This window comes from Juglans regia, chromosome 14, assembly GCF_001411555.2.
Source record: "Juglans regia cultivar Chandler chromosome 14, Walnut 2.0, whole genome shotgun sequence".
Taxonomy (NCBI): domain Eukaryota; kingdom Viridiplantae; phylum Streptophyta; class Magnoliopsida; order Fagales; family Juglandaceae; genus Juglans; species Juglans regia.
In genome coordinates, this window is record NC_049914.1 from 20,421,253 (window position 1) to 20,439,417 (window position 18,165).

An 18,165-nucleotide genomic window follows, 5' to 3' on the forward strand; every position below is an offset into this window, starting at 1 on the left:
CTACACTCTTGCATCACTAGAGTTATGCAGTCGATGCATCCTCCCGCTACACTTTCATCACCAAGGTTACGCGGTTGAGGCATTCTCCCAATATACTCCCATTGCTAGAGTTATGCAGTCGAGACATCCTCCCACCAAGTACAAGCCGAGTTTCTTCACTCTCTACAACGGCCGCCAGAGGGGTTACCTTTGAGAACGAGCCTCTGAGCTCTACAATCGCCTCGCATGGGTGTCCTTCAGGAATGAGTCAATAGGCTCAGTAACCACCTATGATGGATCTAGGGAGTCAAAGGGCACCTTGACCACTTAAGCGTGGGTTACTACAAAGAAACTCTTACATCTATATCAAAACGGAAAAACACCAACAAAAAATCTCAGTATGGGGCAAAATCCACTAATGCCACTGAAAACCAAAAACGATCACTGAGCACGGAAATATGCACACTTTGCTAATGATAAACAATCACATGCAATCACCAGTAAACTCAATTATCACACAAATGTTTTTACAAACGAACTATACAGAAGCCCATCCTCGAATGCCTTTACTACAAATTTTGCAAGTTCTTCTTGAGGACCGCTCATGGAGATCGCCATTGAATTGCATAACAGTGAAAAACTATGGACTAGTTCCCATAATTTTTTTTTTTTTTTTTTTTTTTTTTTTTTTTTTTTTTTTTTTTTTTTTTTTTTTTTTTTTTTTTTTATGGTTTTTACAGGTTATCTCCATCACGATTGATTTGAAAATTTTACAAGTCTTTTTGATAAACAAGTTGACCTTAAAAATTGTGGGCATCTGTTGTAATGCCTAGCTCCTTCTTCTTACGTACGCTTATTCTTTCTGACGTATGTTTCGTCTTTATGACGTAAGCAAATCATGAAGGCAGAGATTATGTGATCATCTGCCCTTCTCGCTAGCGACTGCGAGTCACGTTATGCGTGTCGAACCATGATGGCTTGTCTCGAAGATATCGTGTGACTTCTAGGGCATGCCTAGTGTTTTAAATATGCTAGAAATATTTATAAGGAGTATTTCCATTGTTATTGAATTAATATTGATCTTAAATACGATAATCATAATATTATTGAAGAGCTCCAAAAATATTATAATTGTCGAAAATTATTTTAATATTATTATTAAAATGATTTCAATTATTTAAGATATTATGAGATTTAAATTATGTTGAGAACTTTTATTAATTAAATGGTTTAACCCTTTTAAATATGTTAAGTGAGACTTCAGCATTTTATTAAGGATGAAGAATTTTATTTTATAAACTAAAGTTAGTTTAAAATAATATTTACCTTAATTCCTCTAAGTGCTTTTAATTAAGTTAATGTTTTAGCCGTTTTCAAATCAGTGTTTTAATTCCTCATCCTTAGATCATTACGTGGATCCCCAGACGAAGGGACTGGGTTAAATACCCAGACCCCCTCTCTTTCTCCCTCACTTTTCCCGTAACTCCCTCTCTCTTCCCTCTCTCCAGCGTACGCCATACGTGATCCACCCCAAGCCCGAACGGGCTCAAGGCCACTGTGTCGTCCAATGGCTCCACCGCTCCCACGGTGACCTCCCCTTCCATCGGCCATCATCCTCCACCGAAGCCAGCCCTTGTTACGCAGCCCTCCTCTCCTTCCACGGAAAGTACCCAAAATGGGTCTCTAAGCCATTTCCCCACCGTGCGCCACCCTACACGGCCACCCAGCACCACCATGGACCTCCCTCTTCCTCCCCCACGTGACCCGAGGCCCATAGCCTCTCTCCACCATATGGGTTTCCCCCTCACGCATGCACGGGTTGCATGTCCTCCACCGCCGTGCGTCGCCACCTACGGGTGGTAACCACCACCTCCAGCCTCCTCAGGCTGCCACCAAGCCAACCCAACCTCCCATGGCCCCGATCTGCCACCCACGAAAGCACACTCTCTCTCTCACTCTCCCACAGCTTCTCCTCCACGGTATGGCCAGATCTGCCATCGTGACCCACCGTGGCGCCACCTCGATGCCACCACGAGATCCACCGCACCTCCCTTAGTCGAGCCCTAGGTCCAAACCACCACTTTCTGTGGTGGGCAACCACTGCACGTGATGGACAGTCACTACGTGTGATTGACCGCCACTGCACACGGCTAGATTCGCCGTGTTATGCTCCTTGCCATCATCACAAGGCCACCATGAGCACTTCCAAGACCACACCTAGCTATCCAAACGCCTAAACAGTCACCGTACATGAGTTAGCCTCCACGTACGACTCTTCCGATATCATTGGCTGTGACGATCAATGAGCAAAGCAAGGGTTATCCCGTCGATGGTATAACCCTCTATCTTTCGTTAATTATGTTAGATATTGATTAGTTGACTAGGTTGTGGACTGTGCTGTTAGTATTAATGGAGTTGTGGTATTGTGATGTGGTGCTGTGTGATGAAGTGTTGGGCATTCTGTGTAGTGAAGTGTTGGCATATCTGTGTTGGATGGAGGTGTATTGTGCCGTGTAGTGTGCTGAGAAGTGTTGGGCATATTTGGGAAGTGTGCTGTGTAGTGTTGTGGACTGTGCCGTGTAATGTGGTTGTGGAGTATGGGTTATAATGATGGCGTGGCGTATGTGGAATGAGAATAGTACACGCTGGGTGTACTTTGTGTGTGGCGTAATGTGAGACAAAGAGAGTATATGTAAAATATACACTCCTGGCGTATTGTGGAACAAGATGAATATGAGTGGAGTGTACTCAGTGGTGATATGGCGTATGTAAAAGGAGTACAAGTAGAGTGTACTCTATGTGGTGAAGTGATGCACCATATGGCGGATATGCCATAATGGTGATGTGTCGTAGTGTGTATGAAAGGAGTACACGTTGAGTGTACTTTATGTGGTGGAGTGATGCACCATTTGGTGAATATGCCATAATGGTGATGTGCCGTAGTGTGTATGAAGGGAGTACACAAGGAGTGTACTCTGTGAGGGGTATGGTGTATGTGGGGAATACATGTGGAATGTACTCTATGTGGTGGACGATGCACCATATGGCGTGTATGCCATAGTGGTGATATGGCGTAACGTGCATGGAGTATATGCAGAGTGTATTCCATGTAGTGGAATGTACTCCATGTGATGGTGAGATGCACCATATGGCATGTATGCCATAGTGGTAATGTGGCATGTTGTATATGTGGGGAGTACAAATGGAATGTACTCCATGAGATGGTGAGATGCACCATATGGCATGTATGCCATAGTGGTGATGTGGCGTGTAGTATATGTGGGGAGTACAAATGGAATGTACTCCATGAGATGGTGAGATGCACCATATGGCGGGTATGCCATAGTGGTGATGTGGTGTAACGTGCATGGAGTATATGCAGAGTGTATTCCATGTAGTGGAGTGACGCACCATATGGCATGTATGCCATAGTGGTGATGTGGCATAATGCATGTGGATGGAGTACACAAGGAGTGTACTCCATGTGATATAGTGATGTACAATATGGCAGGTGTGCTATAGTGGTGATGTAGCGTGATATGTATGAAGGGAGTATACGTGGAGTGTACTCCACGTGGCAGCGACACTTCCTATGGCATGTCGCAGAAATAAGGATGGTTATGTGATTGATGGACGTGGAACGTGATGGATAGTGTCGAGAACTATGGAACAGTGTTCTGAAGTAGTTATGGCATAGCCTGTAGTCTGAGGTGGCAAGTGTCACTGTGATGGACTTATGGCTAGGAGTATATGTGAAGTATCAGAACAAGTATAAGAGTGCGCAGCAGAAGCATGATTGAGGAATGTCACGAAGTGACATGACTATTGACAGTCATGCTTGTGATGGGCGAAGTAGTAGAACAAGTGTAAGAGTACACAGCAGAAGCATGACTGGGCAACGTCACGAAGTGACGTGGTTATTAGAAGTCATGCTTATGATGGGTGAAGTGTTAAAGTGTAGAAATGGCATAATGGGAACGTGACGAGATGATGTGACGTGAGGAACCGTACTCGTGATGAGTCAGGAGTTGACGTAGTAGAATGTTGGGTAACGCGACAAGGTCACAGTGTAGCTCTGGAGCAATCTCGGGCTATGTGACATGACATAAGGCGTAGTTGTGAATGGAGTCTTGTCGTGTTAAGTGTTGGGATGAACTGTCAAAAGGGACAGGTAGCATAAAGAGTCATGCTAGCCGGGTTAAGAGAAGATTGGTATCGGAGTATGGCTCTTGTCCCTACGAGCAGATGATCAACATGTTATATGTTGATCTTAGGTGATAAAGGGGTAAGGTACCTGTGTAACATGGTGAGAGACACGTGCCGGATGGATTCACCATATGTAATGGGTAATCTGTCATGAGCATAGTTGCAACGTGCTTAAGCCTCAGAGTTGGTTTAGATCTGTGTGTCTTGTATGGATGGGAATGAGGATTTAGTGTGGGCTAAGATGCATGAAGGTAATGACGGATGCATCGTTAGGATTGAGATGTGTGATTCCATCGGTCGGAATCATGCGTCGAATGTGGTTGTAAGAAGAATAAGACGAATGTCTTAGTGTCTTAATTCTAAGGTGAATCAAGGGTTCACTTTAGTGGATGAGCACTCAAGGCAAGACTTTGAGTTGGAAGATGTGGGGACCGTAAGTGGTCCCCGAAGGGTTTAACAAAGTAAAGGGCACGTAAGTGCATGGGATAGAAGGAGAGTGTTCCAAGTATAGCGTAGTTCTATTTCTAGTTTAAGTTGCTTATGCATTGAATAGAGAATGACGTTAAGGTTATGTGTATGCATGTAGGTTGCCATCTGACAAGCACATGAATGGACTGCATGACATGCAAATAGCATAGAGTCCAGGTAAGTGTTACGCTCATACTCTTCTAGAGTCTTTATAAGATAAAAGAAAATGAAAACGAAAGCTTTTCCTTCATGACGCTTTAAGAAAAGACTAAAGACGTTTTACGAAAGAAAATACTAAGTGTTCAAAGGTATAAGTATGTACGGCCCCTCCTTGGCAGCCACTTTTTATGCAACCAAAGTATTAATTGTACGCATGTGGATGGATGAATATAAGCTGTATCTATTGTATGTATTTTCAGAGAAAATCCATAAACTGATGAAAATGCATGAAAGGCATGACAATGGATGCTTTTGTGAATCCTATGAACTGACGCTCTGATGTGCGCCACGGGGTGATGCTCCTGGACGCCATGATTGACGACGTTCAAGGTGATGCCTAAGGGATGCCACGAAAGCTGACGTTTAAGCCCATGTATGTTCTTAAATGAAGTTTTCCACGAACGAACTGTTAAAGAAAGGATAGGATTGAAATGAACTGAAAGACGAAAAGATGATTTTCAGGCTTACACCCCAAACGATATTTTCTCACGAAAAGAAATATTTTCTCATGAAAAGAAATGACTGCTAAATGAAAGAATGAACTGAACGAAAGCTCCAGCTCTTTCGAGCTGACATGAACGAATGAATGAAAAGCAAGAAAGAAAGAAATGAAAGCATGAATGTATGTAGATACGTAACGGCCACATGAATGAATGAAAGGGTACCAATGAATGGGCAGATTGCAATGCTGGGTAAGTAGTACTAGAAGTGCACTCAGTGCTGCCCCCTATGAAAGGGATTTCTAATCCATGGCCATGGGCGGAATCCGGGTCCAAAAGAAGACTGCTAACCCCAAACACACGGGGCGTAACAGTGTGTACTGGCCTATGAAAGTGATAAGAATGAATGAATGTATGCATGTATGTACGAACGCACGAATGTACGAACCTTTAAGAAACGAAGGCACTGACGCGGGACATGTTTTAAAGAAAGGAAATCTTTTTAAAAAGAAAAGCCCCGTCCAGTGATGTTTTCAAAAGAACGCACGTATGCACGTAAACATGCACTCACTCTTGAAGAAATGAAGGCACTGATGGGAGAAACGTTTTACGAAAAGGACGCCCATGTTTAAAAGAGAAAAACCCCATTGAGTGAAGTTTTCAAACGAACGCACGTAAGCACGTATGCATGTATGTAATAGTATGTACGAGTGATGAATGCATGAATGAAAACCTATGTTGTGATATTTTAACTGTATGAAGTAATCCTTACGAGTCTTCGACTCATTTTAGTTTTTATGCATGTCCCCTCCCACAGGAACTGCATGATCGAGATGGACACGGCTCATGGGGAAGAGCACAGAAGTCTAGGGCACGAGTTTTAAACGTACGAGAGGCCTTTTTATTATAAGATTTATGTTTTTCGCTGTAAACCTCTTTTATCCCAAAGCACATTTTAAATTATAAACATGGAGTCTCGCACCCTAGGTATGCAAGTGAAAATTTTTAAATAGGACGGTAATTCCCGTCGTCCTTTTATAAAAATATTTTGGAAAAAGTCCCACCACAAGGACGGGCGTTACATCTGTTAGGGATTAAATTGACTGGGTCCAACCCATTGAAAACCTATCGCTGATAATAAGGAAAGTGATAAAACGAAGAAATAAGGCAGGAAAGAGATAAAACAAGGAAGAGATAAGTCAAAAGAAATTGACTCAGACTCCTATAAGGAAAAGGCTTCCCAAGATAAGTTAGACTCAATTACTCCAAAAAAATAGACCTCTATATAAGGAGGGGACTCTTCACAGGCTCGGGATGACTTCTCTATGCCTAGACTGAATTCCTCCTTTGTATTGAGTGATATGTTAGGACATGAGAGATTGTAAAATCACTAATCATAGTGGACTTTACCCCAAACAACCCATGGACGTAGGGTATTATGTCGAACCACATAAATATCTGTGTCTCTCTTTAATTATTTCTATTTGCTTATTTATTATTATTTTATGGATGAACGTGAATAGCACCGTATCGAAGCCCGAATCACCATCATGGGCCGAAGATAATTCTTTCCTTCGTTCCAATCTGTCATGCAAATTTAGACATTAACAATAGATAACTTTTAAAATCTATAAAACATAGAGCTCTATCTTGAAACTTGATACTGGATTGAGTATGAATTAATAGATATTAAGAAACAATTTATTTAGGTCATTGTTTTTTGTTAAGAACAAATAATGGATACAAGTATAATTTGAATATAGATCTTAATTAAATTTTTATATAATTCCACGTTCATTCAATTGCCCCTGCCAATAAATTATCTTGGTTCCATCCCTATATACTATTAAATTACTTGAACAATATTTTCCCCTTTGGTTGAAATCTACTAAAATATCTCATTTTTCTTTATTTTTAACAGTTGGATCTTAACCGATAGTGTAAATGGTTAAGAATTGATAGTTCAAGCTGGTATCACTACAATAAAATAGGCCTTTTGAGACAGTTTTCATTTTGCCACAAACTAAATCGCCACGAATGGACCTCAATTGCTACGTTTGTCATTTCGCGAACGAATTCCAGCGCAAAGTTGGGAAATGCTGATGGGGGAATTCACTGTGTAATCTTTTATGGTGACTTTATACCTATTGTGACCGTTTTTTCGTCGCAATAAGAATCACTACAAGAAAATATAGTTTTTGCAGCCAAAATATTTTGCAGTGACTCATATTTAGTTGCAAAAGTCTTTTGCGATGACTTTTTGTTGCAACAAATAATATCGACAAAAAATCAACTGGTTGGCCATGCTATATGTCTTTTACAACGACACGTTGATCGCTGTAAAAAGTAATGTGATGCCTTATTGATGGAGAAAATGCCCAAAATCAATTTACTATACACCTGATACACTCTTTCTCCTCTAGTGAAATCCGAAACTCACCTCTCCTCACACCGACTGCTTGCTGCTGCGTTGTCGTCTCCTCGCCTCCAAGGTGAGTCTCTCTCTACGCCGTCTTGTTCTTTCTGATACTCATTCTGCCTCTGTCTCTGTCTCTTGTCACACTCCCATACATGAGAGCGAAGTTATTGTTGGCTTTGGTTGTTTCTATTCGTTGTATTGGCCTGTGGTCATATCTTTTATTTTCAAGATAGTCGTGAGTTGAGCCATGGCCAATTTAATGTTATTAGCCTTGATTGAGCTGTCTTTATTTTTAGAGTCTTGTTAAGTTGGCCTAGGGCCCACTAATTAGTAAAGGTCAGTATTTGTAGTGGCTTAGGATGCAATTGTAAGGTATGTAGAAGCTGAATACAACTTAATTTTCATTATCTCCCTTCTTCTCTCAGAGGCAACATCAACCTCGAATCTGACCTATTTTATTGCATTTTTTTACATTTTCTATTTATTCAAACACCTATCATCGGGTTTGTTACAAATTAGTATCAGAAAGATACCGATCTCTATGTTATAATGGAAGGAATCTCTTTATCCTTCAGCAAAATCAATAAGTCAATGGAAGTAATTCATGAAAATCTTGAAATTCTCCATCAACATGTAATGATGGCAGGAAGGATTTTGATGAAAATTTAACCATCTGGAGCAACTACTTCGTGAGTTGCAGGAAGAGGAAGAATGGGCTAAGTGTTATCCAAAGATGACTCTTTCTTCTTTTGTCAGAAATTCTTTTAGAAATTGAAAATCGATTTCTTAATTCTCAGCACTCCCCTTCTGACTCTCATTTCTTTTCCTTCCTCGTAGAGATTATTTCCTCTTTCCTTCATATTCGTCGGTTATCCTTAGCAATAACTACACACTAACCATAAAAGGAGAAGGCCTAGCCATCAGATGGAAGTTTGCCTAGGTGGGATCAAATTTCAGTTTCTTGACTCCTCACCCTTACCACAAAAAATCAGCCATACTAATCCCAAACCATAGATCTCTCAAAAAATTTAACCTTACGGGTAGTTACACCTCCATCGCCACCTCAATTCCATCCACACCAGTTCTATTCATCCATGGCGGACAAGGTAGTCTTGTCCGCTTCTCAGTCACTTTCGACAACATTGGCCACTTGAGGATTCTAATAGTCAACAAGCTGCAGGACACATTTGTGCAGCTCGGTAGCCAGACGACCATCGAGCTCTCACAGGTTGTGTTGGTCGGGAGATGAAGCAGCGGCCAGCCTAGAGTGCTTGAGGCCCTAGTCAACCACGACTTCCTACTCAGGGGAATTCAAGACTGCTCTGGAAGGCTGCTTGTGCTGCAGTGGAGGTTAACAAAGAGAAAGGTAGATGGGATCTATGGTCATGGCATCCCGATTTGGGCCACCAGAGATTCATTATTACTAAAGCCCTATACTCCAACTCCCCTAGTAGAAAATGAGTCTGTCCGATTAGCTTCACTTGTTCTTGTAGAACTTGGAGTCTATGTGGATAACGATGATTTTAATGAGCTATTTGAGGCCTAGAGCATTAAGGTGGTTAAGCTTTTAAAACTTGGCATCTTAGATAATGCTGAAGTTTTGCATTCTGAGATTGAGGTCGTAACAGGTGGGGTTGAGTTTGCTGAGAATTGGAGGGGTAAAAAATTTTTTGCTCCTCATTTGCTTGATTTATTACCGCTAAGGGGTGTTTTTGAGCCCTTTGATAAAGGAAAGGAGCATATCCCTTTTTTACCCGTATCAATAATAGAGGTCTGTTTTATGTTGATGATGGTATTATGGTTGGAATTATGGCCCTTTATCTGTTTGATAAAATTCCTGAAAAGGATCTTGCTAATTGGAACTCAATTATTTATGGGTACATCAAGAATTTGGGTGATGCAATGGATAATCCTGGGCTTCAGGATTTGTTTAAAAAATTTGGTAATGTTTTGTAGTGTAAAGTTGCCACGTTAGAGGATGGGAAGAAGCTCTCCAAGTATGGAGAAATTGCTAGTTTGGTTATAGCGAAGGGAAACAATGGGACTTCTAGATGTTTTGACTTGGTAAACTTTGATAACCTAGATGATGCAAGGCGAGCAATGGAAGAGATGAATGAGATTCATGAAGGTAGGAACAGAGGCACTCAGAAGAGATTTTTTGCTGGTGCTTTATATATAAAAAACATCAACGGTAGGACTCTAAGGATTCTGAATGTAGGTGACCATGGCCAAAGTGGATTGGTTGGGAAAAATTCAAAAGGCCTATCGAAGTTTCTTATTGTGTGCCTGAGTTCAATAAAAAATACATTGTTGCATGACAGTACCTTCATTAGTAAAAAGGACCAGCCCTTGTTTATTAATTCATGAGTAGTCAAGTTTTGGAAATGTTATTTAGCCGGAAAGGATATTGTGGAGACAAGTGGAGCAAGTTCTACAATAGAGCAACATGCTTGCATGATTCCCATTGTTGTTGATACCCTTGTAAGAAAGGAGAAAGAAGGTCTTTCAATTATGGGCCCCTTTCTTTTATTCTTTGTACCATCCCAGGAGAAAGCAGCTAAGGCTGCCTATTTATCTAAGAATCCTCTAATTGAGATTGTTGGATTTTTTGTATATGTATTGGAGGACTTCAAATGGTTTGTTTTGGTAATAGCCATACTTGCTGCAGTGGTGGGAAGCCAAGCCTTCATCATTGGAATATCAGGCTACAAATATGTCATAGTTCATTTTTTTTCACTTGCTGTTGAGTGGCTTATTGCATGGGGAAATCTGAAAATAATTTGGTACACATTGAACAATAGAACAACTGATCAGAATTTCATAAAGCACTTGAATAGGGAACAGGAGGCAAATTAGAGCAACTTTCGAGATTTTGTCAACTTGGCTGGATTAGAGGAATCAAAAGGGTAACGATGAATATGTTGTGGTCAACTCAACCGCACCTTGAGGACAAGGTGCTTTGAAGAGTGAGGGTTTGTCACACTCCTTTACATGAACAGTGGTGGAGTGTTGGCTTTGGTTGTTCCTATTCATTGTATGCCTGTGGCCATTTCTTTTATTTTCAAGATAGTCGTGAGTCGGGCCATGGCCAATTTTATGGCCAATTTTGAGTTGTCTTTATTTTTAGAGTCTTGTTAAGTTGGCCTAGGGCCCACTAGTTAGTAGAGGTCAGTATTTGTAGTGGTTTATGACGCAATTGTAAGGTATCTAGAAGCTGAATACAACATAATTTCAAGTATCTTCTTTCTTCTATTGGAGGCAAGGTCAACCTCGAATCTGACCTATTTTTTTAAAATTTTCCACATTTTTTATTTACCCAAACACCTACCATCGGGCATGTTACATATCTCTCTCTAGATCTATAATTGATCTCACTTAGTCCCTCTCTCTTCCACTATGGCACCACCGAAGCCCAAGGTATTTTGCCACCTCCTCCACTTGGTCTTCATCTCTGTAGGTTCTCTCCCTCTCTCTCTTTTCCCTTTGTCTTTTCGTTTCTCTCATAAATTTCTCTGTTTTGCAAGAACATCATCCCGCTACAGCTCAAGGATTTGTTGAACGATCCACCTACCTCTTGTAGTTTGTGTGATTAGCTTAGAGAATGGTTTTCAGATTTTAATTTTTTGTGTAGATGGTTGGATACTTAATTATTTTCTTAGGCTTTCGATTTTGTTGGATTTTGGGGTTAGTCCTTTAACCCTAGCTTCAATCCCTCGCTTGGGTTCATTGATCTTGTTTGGATAGGTTAATTAGTTGTTAGGATTGCTCAAATATCTTATGTTGCCTTTATTTTGGTTTGTAGTTTGCCCTGTTTTGTACTGCCATGTACATATACTCAAGTAGCTTTTGTTTTCTGAAGTATCCACCCCTAATTTAACCAATACCTTGAGGCTTGAAGTCCTTCTCATGCCGTTAGATATTAATATGTAGTGATTTGTTGTCTTTAGGCTAAGTTATGATGATGAACGTGTTGTTATATAGCTTTTGGGATCAGTTATTATAGATTTTGGATTCTTTATTTAAGTTGCAACCATAAAATGCATACATGAAGTACTTGACTTGAGTTAAAATATTGTAAAAGATGCTGCTTTTATGGCTGAAATGCATTGATCGGATAGAAGCAATCTTTTAAAAGTGTTGGATTGGGCAATTTTCCTAGGTAAGTTATATTTGTAATCTTCTTGTATTTAATATTAAAATGTCTTCCTTTCCATATTTTAGAAACATTAATTCTTGGGTAAGTGGAGAATCTAATGCAACACTTCCAAATTAGACAGTGTAAGGTTTTCGATTTAGGCTCAAAAAGTTTGTGCTCTGTACTTTTTAGTAATGTATTTTGGCTCAAACACTTTTGTAACCCTAACTTCAGTCCCTAGTAATGGATTTTAGTTTTAGTTATGTATTTGGTATGATTGAGATTCGATAACTAGAAAACCTAGTAATTGGTGTTGTGATGTAAAAGCATTTCTCCTTTGATATTTTGTCTTAAAGACTGACCATTGAAGAAAAGACCACTTTTCTCAACATGTGTAGTAAACTTGTATTTATTTCATCATGTGTTTGCAGATAGTATACCGTATCATAATTGACTATATGGATTAAATGAAGAGGAGGAGCCATTTAGAACAATGTAGCATTTCATTACTGTCTCCCATCATAGATTCACTTCACAAGGTAATATTTATTCTCTTCTTTTTCTTCCTCTTGAAAATTATTTTCTACTTTTGTTACTCTTCTTTTGTTCATTATGAATTTGCTTAATTTTTTATGAGCTTTTGCTGTGAGATGTCAAATTTTGATTGCTTCGGATAGGGCGTTTGCTTGTTCATTTGCCACCATGTTTAATAATTGAGTAGATACTTGTTAGCTTTTTGTATGCTATACTTTATTATTTTTATTTGTATGCTCAATAAGGTAGAATTCATTCGTTCGAACATGACCAGAAAATAGTTCCTCGCCTACTAAACCTCTGCAGCTACTGAAGTTGAAAAATGAGACATTGCTTGAACACTCTTCTCTTCGAAAAACCAAAACAACTTCCTTCCTCTATTAGGTTTCTGCAGGTGGTAATTAATACTTCCACAGGACTTCCTTTTATTGCTTTTCTGAAACTAAAGTATGAAAGAAAATGGTTATTGTTGTTCATTTCCTTTGTGTCATTGTCATTTCCTTCTCTTTTCTTTTTTCTCAATAAATATAAATCTTTATGATGCAACTAAATTTTTTATTGACATTGTTATATCGGTTTTGTTTGTTAGATAAAATTAGTATAATAGATTTGTGAACTTATTTGTCATCAACTGGACAAGATATATCTGATATGCTTGCATTATGTTTTCCTAATATGATGTGCTTGCACTTGCATTCTTCAGCTGCATTTGCCTGCTCTAAGTAAACCATCAAAATAATAGTTGAGAAGTTTTTTTTTCTCCCTGCCTTTGCCTGCTCTCAGTAAATCATCAAAACGATGTGCTTGAATTAGGATTCTTTGCTTTGCTCATCTTTGACAATTTATTTTGCAGGATTTTCTTGGACTAGTTGAGAAGTTTCTCTCTCTCTCTCTCTCTCTAGCATATATGTCATCCAGTTAACTGTTGGTGATGTTGTCATGGTGAGCATTGTTTTTCATCCCAAGTTTGTTCTCTCGTAGTACATCAGTGAGAGTCCAAGCAAATTTGTTGAACTCTTTTCCAAGAGAACTCTATTTTTTGTTAATGTGGTTGTTACTTGTTTGTTTTGAGTTGATACCTAGAGTCATATATACTTCAGTTTTTGTTACGATCCCACATTGACTAAGTATGGGATTAGTTGATGGTTTATAAGCTCCTAGGCACCCTTCCCTTATAAGCTAGTTTTCAAGGGTGAGTTTTACCTAGTGGGTTTATAACAAATGGTATCAGAGCCACCCCACATCTAAGGCCATGTTGCGCAAGACTTCTTTGCCACTCCAAGTGCCCGGCTCATGAAGGCCACTGGTCTGCCTTGCTGAGTTAATACCGCTCCAATTCCTTCGCCCGATGCATCCGTTTCAATCGTGAATTTATCGTTGAAGTTGGGCATGGCAAGTATGGGCGTGGTTGTCATGGCCTGTTTTAGAGCAACAAATGCAGCTTCTGCTTCCTCATGCCACCCGAATTGGCCCTTCTTAAGGAGATTGGTGAGGGTCCGTGCAATAATGCCATAATTTTTGACAAATTTTCTGTAGTATCCTGTCAAACCCAAAAAACCACGTAACTCGGAAATGTTAGAGGGTCGTGGCCATGCCACCATAGCGGCAATTTTGCTATCGTCGACTTTAACTCCTTGATTGGTGACAATATGCCCCAAGTATTCCAGTTCTTGTTGTCCAAAGGCACATTTGCTAGCTTTGACAAAGAATTGTTGTTGCTTTAGTATCATCAACGCCTGTTTAATATGCAACAAGTGCTGGTCCCAAGTAGGACTATAGACTAATATATCATCGAAGAAAACTAGTATGAATTTTCTAGGGTGAGGACGAAATATTGAGTTCATGAAAGCCTGAAAAGTTGAAGGTGCATTGCACAGGCCGAAAGGCATAACCAAATATTCGTAATGTCCATTATGAGTGCGGAAAGCGGTTTTTTGAATATCCGGAGGATTCACTCGTACCTGATGGTATCCGGCCCTTAAATCCAGCTTCGTAAAGTACGACGTACCATAGAGTTCGTCCAACATGTCATCTACTGTGGGAATGGGGAAGCGATCCTTTATAGTGGCGGCGTTAAGTGCACGATAGTCTGTGCAAAAACGCCAATTTCCATCCTTCTTTTTCACTAGAAGAACTGGTGATGAGAAGGGACTTGTACTGGGTCGGATGAGGCCTGAGTTTAACATATTTTGAACTTGCTTCTCTATTTCCTCCTTTTGATAGTATGCATACCGATATGGTCTGACATTGATCGGCTCCGTTCCTTCTTTGAGTGTGATGAAATGGTCTATGTCTCTTGCTGGCGGTAAAGTTGAGGGCTCTTGGAATACTTCCGAGAATTCTTGCAATATTTCCTGCACCTCAGGATGTATTTCTTCGGTTGATCCCTTAGTATTGACTTGTAAGCAGATGGCAAAAATCGTGTGGCTCTGGTGAGCCTCTTTGGATAGCTCTTTCATTGATGCATCTGTTATGTGTCCTCCATCTGCCCCTTGCAACCGTCTGGTCTGGTTCTCCCAAAGGAACTCCATGGTCAACTGTTTCCAATTGCACACCACGGATCCTAGCATTTCCAGCCATTGGATTCCCAATACTAAATCCAGCCCGATTAAAGGAAGGGAATAGAGAGTTAAGGAAAAAACAGTGCCTTGCAAGTCCACCCGTACCTGGTCGAAACGCCCTTGGCACTTTAGTTTGTCGCCATTAGCTATTCGCACGTTGAAAGTTTCGGTTGGCGCTACTGGTAGACGCAACCCGTTAGCCAATCTTTCACTGATGAAGTTGTGGGTTGACCCACTGTCGATTAATACGATGATGTTATGAGAGCCAATTTTAGCAGCTACCCGCATGGTTTTGGGTGCAGTCCACCCTGCTAGCGCATGCAGTGTGATTTCGGGTTCAGGAAGTTCCTCGTGTGTCTCTTCCGTTGGCTGTTCCACGTTCCCATCATCAACTGCATGTGACCCAGCGCCATGCGACCCAGTCAAGCGTTTTCTTCCTTCTTCACGTCCCTTTCTTCATGCGCCCATTACGTCCCCTACGTCCACGTTGCACTACGCATGCCTTGTTCCCATATATTTATCCCAGATATTTCGGATTTGGCCTACGGGCCCTTGCTGACTTTCGTGGTTTATCAATATCCCCCCCATTACGTGGAACCTTGTCCTCAAGGTCCATGTCTGGAAACATCTCCGACAGCTGTTTTGTAGGTTCCCATGTTGCCTCTTCTGCTGGTAGATTTTTCCAATGAACCAAACTTTCTTCTACAAATTGAGCCCCTTGTTTTATCCAGCGGTGATCTAAAATAGACTGAGGTTCCAACACAACGACTCCATCATCAGTGAATGGTGGCAATTCCGTGTTGTACTGTGTGTTGTCGTCTTGAGTGTTGTATCGTTTGAGTAGCGAGACATGAAAGACGGGATGGACGCGTGACCCTTCCGGTAATTGAAGCTTATAGGCGACTGATCCGATTTTTTGCAAAATCTTATAAGGGCCATAGAAACGGCTAGCCAATTTCTGATGGACTCTTTTAAAAATCGTGTGCTGGCGATAGGGATGTAGTTTCAGAAGCACTAAGTCATCAACCTCGAACGACACTTCTCTTCTCTTTTGATCTTCAAATTGCTTCATTCGGTTAACCGATCGTGCAAGATTGGACTTGAGTTGTTGCAGTAATTGATCTCGGTTCAGTAACTGTTGATCCACTTCGTGCACTGGTGAGAAGCCTTCGTTGTATGATGGAATGGTGGGTGGCAAACGACCATATAGCGCTTGGAAAGGAGTCATTCCCGTCGATATATGATACGTGGTGTTATACCAGTACTCAGCCCAAGGTAAGTAGAAGCTCCATTTTCGTGACCATTGGTGTACAAAGCATCTGAGGTATTGTTCAACGCAGCGATTGACGACTTCCGTTTGGCCATCGGTCTGCGGATGATATGCGGAGCTGAGCTTTAGTTTGGTGCCTGACATTCTGAAGAATTCTTGCCAGAAGTTGCTCACAAAAATGGGATCGCGGTCGTTGACAATTGATCTGGGCATTCCGTGTAGCTTCAGAACGCCCTCCACAAATTTTTCTGCAACACCTTTAGCTGTAAATGGATGTGTTAAGGTGAGGAAGTGGGCTGACTTACTGAGCCTGTCAACGACTACCATGATGGTATCCTTGCCTTGCGATGTTGGTAGTCCTTCAATAAAATCAAGTGTGATGTCATCCCATACTTGGCATGGAATAGGTAGAGGTTGTAGGAGTCCTGCTGGCGCCAAAGTTTCTGTTTTAATTTTCTGGCATACCTCGCAACATTTAATATACTCTTGGACTGATTTGAGCATCCCTGGCCAATAAAATTGTTGCCCCAATTTTTTGTAAGTGCGCAGAATGCCAGAATGGCCGCCTACCTTGGTGTCATGCATTTCGTGAAGCAGTTTGTTCCGTAAGGTAGGATCAGCAGGAACGATCACCTTGTTCTTGTAGCGCAGTAGGCCATTGCGCCACACGTAGTTTTCGTTGGATTGGTTGGTTGCGATTCGGCCCTTGGACTGGATATAAGGGTCCTCCCGTGCTGCTTGTTTAATCTCTTCCCATAAATCGACTTGAGAAAAAAATATATTATGGAGGATGGGGCTTCCTTGCTTTCGTGAGAGGGCATCGGCTGCAGAATTTTCACGTCCTGGGCGATATGTTATCTCGTAGTCATAGCCCAGAAGTTTGGCTACCCATTTTTGTTGCTCTAGTGTGGTGATGCGTTGCTCTAGCAAATACTTTAGGCTTCTTTGGTCTGTTTGGATATAAAACTTCCTGCCCAGTAGATAGGGACGCCACAGTCGGATTGCCTCCACAATTGCTAGCATTTCCTTGGCGTATGTGGACCAAGACTTCTTTGCCACTCCAAGTGCCCGGCTCATGAAGGCCACTGGTCTGCCTTGCTGAGTTAATACCGCTCCAATTCCTTCGCCCGATTCATCCGTTTCAATCGTGAATTTATCGTTGAAGTTGGGCATGGCAAGTATGGGCGTGGTTGTCATGGCCTGTTTTAGAGCAACAAATGCAGCTTCTGCTTCCTCATGCCACCCGAATTGGCCCTTCTTAAGGAGATTGGTGAGGGTCCGTGCAATAATGCCATAATTTTTGACAAATTTTCTGTAGTATCCTGTCAAACCCAAAAAACCACGTAACTCGGAAATGTTAGAGGGTCGTGGCCATGCCACCATAGCGGCAATTTTGCTATCGTCGACTTTAACTCCTTGATTGGTGACAATATGCCCCAAGTATTCCAGTTCTTGTTGTCCAAAGGCACATTTGCTAGCTTTGACAAAGAATTGTTGTTGCTTTAGTATCATCAACGCCTGTTTAATATGCAACAAGTGCTGGTCCCAAGTAGGACTATAGACTAATATATCATCGAAGAAAACTAGTATGAATTTTCTAGGGTGAGGACGAAATATTGAGTTCATGAAAGCCTGAAAAGTTGAAGGTGCATTGCACAGGCCGAAAGGCATAACCAAATATTCGTAATGTCCATTATGAGTGCGGAAAGCGGTTTTTTGAATATCCGGAGGATTCACTCGTACCTGATGGTATCCGGCCCTTAAATCCAGCTTCGTAAAGTACGACGTACCATAGAGTTCGTCCAACATGTCATCTACTGTGGGAATGGGGAAGCGATCCTTTATAGTGGCGGCGTTAAGTGCACGATAGTCTGTGCAAAAACGCCAATTTCCATCCTTCTTTTTCACTAGAAGAACTGGTGATGAGAAGGGAC

At 41.1% G+C, this 18,165-nt stretch overlaps 1 long non-coding RNA gene across 1 annotated transcript; it reads left to right on the forward strand.

Moving 5' to 3' along the window:
• Nucleotides 1-7,731: 7,731 nt before the first annotated feature.
• LOC118344498 lies at nucleotides 7,732-13,445 on the forward strand. The gene is made up of 3 exons (XR_004798305.1): nucleotides 7,732-7,804; nucleotides 12,298-12,405; nucleotides 13,254-13,445. It is a non-coding gene; the product is annotated as an uncharacterized LOC118344498 (long non-coding RNA).
• The last annotated feature ends 4,720 nt before the right edge of the window (nucleotides 13,446-18,165 follow it).